Source organism: Centrocercus urophasianus, unplaced genomic scaffold (genome assembly GCF_019232065.1).
Source record: "Centrocercus urophasianus isolate 14NV4802_14NV808 unplaced genomic scaffold, USGS_Curo_1.0 seq_49, whole genome shotgun sequence".
NCBI classification, from domain to species: Eukaryota; Metazoa; Chordata; class Aves; order Galliformes; family Phasianidae; genus Centrocercus; species Centrocercus urophasianus.
Genome location: NW_024885077.1, coordinates 465,613 through 473,303, shown reverse-complemented (window position 1 = coordinate 473,303; position 7,691 = coordinate 465,613).

Genomic DNA, 7,691 nt, shown 5'->3' with positions numbered 1-7,691 from the left:
GGTCTGATGAGCCCTGGGGGCTCTGTGGCCCCACTCCCTCAGCCCCACCAATAAATAGGGCCCAGCAGTCACCCAGCAAGGCCAGTATCCTCAGTACTGGGGGGAACTGGTGTGTGTTAGCACCCCAAATGTGCACACTGCAGGGCTGAGAGGGAGCAGAGATTGGGTTTCTGCAGGTGGGGATGCAAGAAAAACTGGATTGTGTTGGGTACAGCTGTGCTGCTGTGGGACCTGAGCCTATGGCTGGAGCTGCTCCTTGGTGGTATCCATGGGGCAGATTAACTAAGTGGGCTGATGGCTGCCAGTGGTGGGTTTTCATGATTGGAAGGAGCTGCAACTTGGAGCAGCCTGTGGAAAATGAAGCGAAAATAAAAGGGAATGTTGGGACCTGACAGGCTGGAAAGGTGGGCCTGAGTGAACCTAATGACGTTCAACATGGCAAAGTGCAAGGTTTGGCACTTGGGCAGGAGGAATCCCAGGCGTCCATACAGACTGGAAGGAGCAGTGCTTGAGAGCAGCCCTGCAGAGAAGGACCTGGGGGTCCTGATGGATGAAAAGCTTAACATGAGCCAGCAGTGTGCCCTTCCAGCTCAGAAAGCAAATGGGATCCTGGACTCCATCAGCAGAGAGGTGGCCAGCAGGGACAGGGAGGTGATTGTCCCCTCTGCTCTGCTCTTGTGAGGCCCCATCTGCAGCACTGTGTCCAGGTCTGGGGACCCCAGTACAAGAAAGACAGGGAGCTGTTGGAGAGGGTCCAGAGGAGGGCAACTAAGATGATCAGGGGGCTGGAGCACCTCCCCTATGAATACAGGCTGAGGGAGCTGGGCTTGTTCAGCCTGGAGAAAAGAAGGCTGCAAGGTGACCTCATTGCAGCTTTCAGTACCTAAAGGGAGCCTACAAACAGGAGGGGAGACAACTCTGTGAAAGGGGAGATGACAGCAGGACAAGGGGAAATGGTTTGAAGTTGAAGGAGGGAAGATTTAGGTTGGATGTCAGGGGGAAGTTCTTTAGTATGAGAGTGGTGAGGTGCTGGAACAGCTGCCTGGAGAGGCTGTGATGCCCCGTCCACCCCTGGAGGTGTTCAAGGCCAAGTTGGATGGGGCCCTGGGCAGCCTGGGCTGCTATGAAATGTGGAGGTTGGTGGCCCTGCGTGTGGCAGGGGGTTGGATTTTCATGATCCTTGAGGTCCCTTCCAACCAGGGCCATTCTGTGATTCTGTGAATAAAGATAATTGAAATCAAGGTAATAAAAATAAGTAACATGGACATGATGGGTGGCATGGGCTGGACCCGGTGACATCCTGCTGCGGGGCTGAGCGCCGTGCCCCTGCAGCCTCTCCCATCTGCATGATGCGGGGGATGTAAAAAACGCCAACAGTGGCCTTGCAGATAAAAAAAGGGCAAATTCCTGAGAGCAGGAGCGGGGTTCAGCCCCAAACAGCAGCCCTGACCTGAAATGCTGCACAGCCCCACGGGCACAGCAGCAAACGGCCGCCTTCCTTTTTATCCCTGCAATATTCACTCTCTGCAGCCCAAGTGCCTGAGCGTGGTGGCAAAACTGTGATTTGATTCCACAGTACTGACTTTGTTGAACCACAGCAGTTTGACTGCAATCTGGCGCCTTCCCCAGCAGCTCCTGCAGCGCTGTGAATCCCCTGGCCGACCTGGTGGTGTCTGGGGTCTTTTGGGGATATCTGAGCTCAGACCGACCCCTCGCTGCTGTCACCACCTGCTGAAGTCGGGACATTGAGCCGCACACGGCTTGGAACCTTTTCAGCATCACCTGATGACTTTTGCACCACCAAAGAGCGACCCATTGAAATGTTCAGTCACCACGAGAAATGTTCACGTCTGATTATTTTTTGTCGTTCTTCTCCTGGTAATTGCTTGTGCTTCACTTCCACGTGCACACACACAAGGTGTTGGAGCAATTCTCCTTCCACGATGCGGCCACAAAGACCTGGAGCGATGGGAATTGATGCTTTTTTGTGTGTGTGTGTGAAATTGACCCACATCCACTGAAATGTTTCTTCCATAGGCAGAAAATTGGGAAGAATTTCTTCTCCCAAAGGGTGGTGAGGCAGAGGCACAGCTGCCCTGGGAGGGGGTCACCGTCCCTGGGGGTGCTCCAAGGAAGGTGGCTGTGGTGCTCATGGACGGGCTCACAGGGCAGTACTGGTGGTACGTGGGCAGTTGGACTGAACAATCTTCGAGGTCTTTTCCAACCTCAGTGATTCTCTGATTCTATCCTATGAAAATCCCAGCAGGTTCTGGTCAGGCATTTGGGATAATGTCGTTGTCTTGAGAACAATGCCAGGCAAAATGTACTTTTTACCTCTGTAATTTTAAGTTACAATTTTGCATGCAGATGTCTATTTCCACATTTGGAAGAGCAAAGCCAGACATTATTGGCCGGCTGTTGCAGATAACACATAACAGAAATTTACAGCAAGGATATGGTTTTGTACTAAAGTGCATTAGGTTGCTCAGAAAGGAGTGCAGGCCATGGGAACATCACAGCTTTGGGCTGATTTTCCTTCTGGGTGGGCAGATGGAGTAGGTGGATCTGATTGGGTGCTGAGGTGGGGAAGACCCTAGTGAGTGCTGAAACCTTCATCCCCAGCTCCTGCCCTGTGGCTTTGCACAACAGAAAGGAGAAAAAATCAGAACAACGCATCCCCCAGTGCAACACAGCCCCCTGCACCCTTCATCAGTGGAGTGGGACCCCATCCTGTGGATGGATCAGTCCCCAAAAGCAGGCATCTCGGGTACAAAACGTGGGCTGTGGGTCTTGTGCCAGGGACCATGTGTTGCTGCAGCTCAGGGCACAACGCCCAAAGGATCCCAAAAGGAAAAAGTGAGAGTGAGCGGTGTTGCTAGGGAACTGCAGTGAGTCGGCTCTGCTTCCCTGTAAATGAGTCCAGGAGAAAGCCCTGGATTTTGGGTCAGAAGAGGGCAGGGGTGGAGGATGCAGGGGGACATGAGGGAGAATGGAGGGGAACGTGATGGAGGCTGGAGAGAGCAGTAAAGTGAATGGAGAGGGCAGGGATGGAGGGTGGAGGGGAAATGAATGAGATGGAGAGGGAAATGATGGGGATAGAGGATGCAAAAGGCAGCGATGGAGGACAGAGGAGGAAAAGATGGAGGATGGAGGGGGAGATGTCAGAGATGGAAAGGGAAGGGATGGGGATGGAGGGGGAAATGACAGGAATAGAGGGTGCAAAAGGCAGCAGTGGAGGATAGAAGGGGAAATTATAGAGGATGGAGAATGCAGAGGACAGTGACGGGAGGATGCAGCTTGTGGTGCCCTCCAGGAATGGGAGGGCAGCGATGGAGGAAGCAGTTTGTGGTCGAGGCCACTTGCTCGACACAGAAGGAAGTTCGTTAAGCTTTAATGGCGCTTTGCATCAGCGGACATTATTTATGAGCCTACAGCATTCCCGCATCATTAGCCTTGAAACAGGTATAAAATATGAATGACCTTAATGAGAAACACTCGGCTGATGGTGAGGAGCATCCTGGCATTGCCAGCACCTGGCTGCCCATGCCACCACCCTGTGCTCTGCTGCGTGTCCCCAGCAGGGCCGCCCTCCCCTGCCGTCTCTCTGCAGGCTGGCACCACACTCATGGCCTCACTGGGTCCTGCTGGGTGCCTGCATGTGATGGTGGAGCACAGAAATTATTTCCAAGCTGTTTTCCAGCCTGGGAGCTGGCTGGCTTCTGCTACTAAACATAACTCTTCAGTTTTCCTTTTTTTTTTTTCCTAAAAATATTCCAAATGTTTTCCAAAGCAGAGCCCAAAGGATGCTATTCTCATCTCCCTGGTGGGCTGAGGAGTTAGCTTGCTTTCTGCCAACTCAAAGAGCCATGATTTCACACGGATCTGTCATTTCTTGTCAGGCTACTTCCATCTGGGAAGGCTCTGCTGGTGTTGCCTGGGCTAACACATCTGGTTACTGGTGCATTGCCTTTCATCATCAGCAGGTTCAGAAATGTAAGATAAGGGGTGAATCCCAACACCCTGGCCAGCTCCATATCCCTCCACAACATAAACCATGGCTGAGATGTACAAGGGTATTCAGATATAGGTGCTAGATTGCTTGGAGCACAAGGAATGCAACTCACCACATTGAATTCTCTCATCTCTACAGGAATAGTGATGTACCCACAGCCTCCAGCTACAGCAGATCCTCCTCTTCCTCCTGCCACTTCCCCTTGTGTCCACCTTTGTGCCCTCCCCACTTGCACTTCCCATGCAATCACACTGTGCCAGTCACCTGCCTGCATGGGCACAGGCTGAGCCGTGCCAAAGATTAGGATTACACACTGACAGACAAAAGCATTCCCCTGGAAGAAAGCACTTAGCGTTGTATTATTGTTTTTTCTAAGTAGGTAAATATCTGTGTTGAGTGAAATATGAATATCCATCTTCAGGGTCAGGATGGGATTTTGTGCTTACATTTCTCTGGGCCAGCTTATTCGGTGTATTTAGCCTGGGGTGACCCAGCGTGAGCTCCACCATTCAGTTGCAGACAGGGCCATCCATTCCATGGCACATCCATCACATAACACATCCATTCACAGCACGTCCATCCCACAGCATGCCTATCCCACTGCAGATCCATCCCATCCATCTTGTTCATTCCAGGGCACATCCATCCCACAGCAGGTCCATGCCATCTGTTCTGTCCATCCCATGACATATCCATCCTATGGCACATCCATCCCATGGCAAATCCGCCCCCTTGCATCTCCATCCTGTCTATCTCATGGCACATCCATCTCAAGGTACATCCATCTCATGGCACATCCATCCCATCCACTGTGTCCATCCCAATTACGTGTCCATCTCATGTCACATCCATTCTGAGGAACACCCATCCTCCCCATCCTCTCCGTCCCGTAACACATCCATCCCATGGCACATCCATCCCATCCATCGTGTCCATCCCATGACATGTCCATCCCACGGCAAATTCCATCTCCTTGCACCTCCATTGCATCCACCCCATGCCACATCCACCCCACGGCATGTCCATCCCATCCACTGTGTCATACATCCCATGGCAAATTCCATCCTGTTGCACCTCTATTGCACCCATCCCATGGCACAACCATCTCACGACACATCCCTCCTGTCCATGCCTTGCAGCACTGCTCCGGGTGCAGAGAAGAGCTTTTATCCCTGCAATAACTGGGATCCCATAAAAATAGCCATGCAAAGAGATTCCTGGGTGCTGAAATCTGGGTCTGACTAATGCTGCTGGTGGGAAGTGGCAGCGAGCCATACGCTCGACAGCAATGAAGGGAGACAGAAATAGCCGGCGTAGCACTGCTGCTATAATCAGTGCCAGCTACGTTTGCCATATTTGCATGGGAAAAACAAGCCTACCTGCATGGCAGGGTGCTCCAGAGGGGTGCGCAGAGAAGCAGGACACCAGCATCCCCCAGAAGCCCAGGGCTGTGTCCAAGGATAGGGAAGACCTTTCTGAATGAGTACAACGCCTGAGACAGGGGCCTGTGCACACGCTTGTTATTGCCTTAATGTCACAAATATGCTCTTCAAATAATTGCTTTCTTTCGCTCGCTGACATTTAATGATGAGAAGCTGAAAATAAAAAGCCGGCTCAGGGTGAGCCAAAGTGACTTTGCGCTTTCAGTGTTTTCACTGCTTTCCAAATGAAAATTAAAAGAAGAACAACAAAAAACACCACCGTGGGTAAAAGCAAACAATTTGCTCCACGATCTGCATGCTAGCCCCAACACAGAGGGCGCTTTCTGCCAAATTAAGCCAAAAAACCCCCCACAACTTTGATCCAGCCAAAGAGATGCGAGGCCTGTGAGCCATGCACTGGGAGATGTCACTCCAAACCAAGTGGGGAAGGCAACGCGAACACCTGCACAACGCCTGCAGTCCTGGTGTTGTAACCCACCCTGAGGATGCCTGGTTGAGAGCTAGGAGGTGGCAGACACCTCCCACCACTGCCATTGTTGCTCCAGCAGCTTGTGGGGCTCTTCCTCCTCTCCGGACAGGTACCAATGTGTGCCTAAATCCAAGGGCTTGCAGTTTTGCCCAGGTGCTGTCTGGCTGCGTCCCATGCAGCTCGTCCTCCCGCTGCCCAGAACATTCTCCTTCCCAGAGCATATCCAGTTCCCTAAAGTACCACTCACCGGAAAAAAAAAAAGGCATTTTAGAGGCAATTAATATCCAGGCAATATATATCTCTGCCTCCCATGCTTGTACATTGGTAACCTGAGTCTCACGGCTCCCTTCTTACCTCCCTTGCAATGCCCTTTGCAGGCAGCACTGCTGCCCCATGCCCTGCACACGTCCTTGCGCAGCCCCAGTCCCAGGAGATGGATTTTTTTAGTCACCCCAAGGGTCGGGTTCTGTTTGCACCTCAGAATGCACAGCATGTGCTGCTTCCCCTGCTTGGAACGAAGGCTGAGAAGCTGCTGGAGCCTCCCATGCTTTCCTCAGATGGAGAAATGGAGAAGTTCTCTGGAGCTGCAGAAACCATCCCTCTCCAGCTGGAAACTGGCGATCTTTGCATGGATCTGCCGCATTGCACAAGGATTCTGAGGGGAGGCATTTCCCACTTCTCCAGCATGAGCCTGCCCATGTTTGCCAGTAGCAAAGGGGAGCAGCCAGCAATCCTCTTTTGTGAGAAATGAGATTGGAAAAATGGTAATCTGCTAAATAGGCAGTCGGCAATCAGAGCTCCTCATTAATATGGTGATGGGCTCCATGGGAGGAGTGTAATCCCAGCCTGCAGCACCCAGCAGTGCGATGGGAGGAGGCAGAGGTGCTGCTGCGTTGCTGGGAAGCAGCACCCAGCTCCCCACCTCCAGCTGGGATGTCAGTGAGCAGAGCAGGACTGGTCTGAATTAGGGACAAAGGACGCATTTGGGATATTTTTGCTCTACAATGAACTGTGTGGGGGAAAGGCCTCCACAAACCCTCCAGGCAACGTGGCAATTAGTGACACAATAACGACGAGCCAGCAGAGCAGTAAAGCCACACACGCCCAAGGCAGCAGCCACAACTTTTGGTTGATGCAATAACAACATACAGGGCAGAAATAGGACAAAAAGGAGTTTAATTTCCAACTGGCATTTCCTGCATATGCAGCACTCCAAGCACAATGAGAGGATTTGCCCTTATTCCTACCGCCTTCAAGGCCAGATGTAAAAGATGTCAAACTGCAGATAAAATTGAGCTTGTCAGAATGACGATAAGGTACAAACATGAAAGGATCGTCTCCCATGGCTAAACCTTTGAGTCAAATCCAAGTGTTAGCTATAAAAATAATTAAGGAAATCAGGTCTGGAAAAAAAAAATTGCTTTCTCCTCACTTTTCCCCTCTGATTTTGGTGTCTGACAACAGCAGCCTGGATTTTTTCCCCCAAAAAGCCTTCTTTCTCTCCATCTTTGTTACTAGATTTCAATTAAGTCATAGCTGGAACACCAGCTTTCTGCTTCTTATCTAAGCACTGATGGAGGAGGTGGATGGGTGGAAAGGTGGGTGAATGGATGGATGGAATAGAAGGATGGATGGATGGATGGATGGATGGACGGATGGATGGATGGATGGATGGATGGATGGATGGGTGGATGGACGGATGGATGGATGGACGGACGGATGGATGGATGGATGGATGGATGGATGGATGGATGGATGGATGAATGGA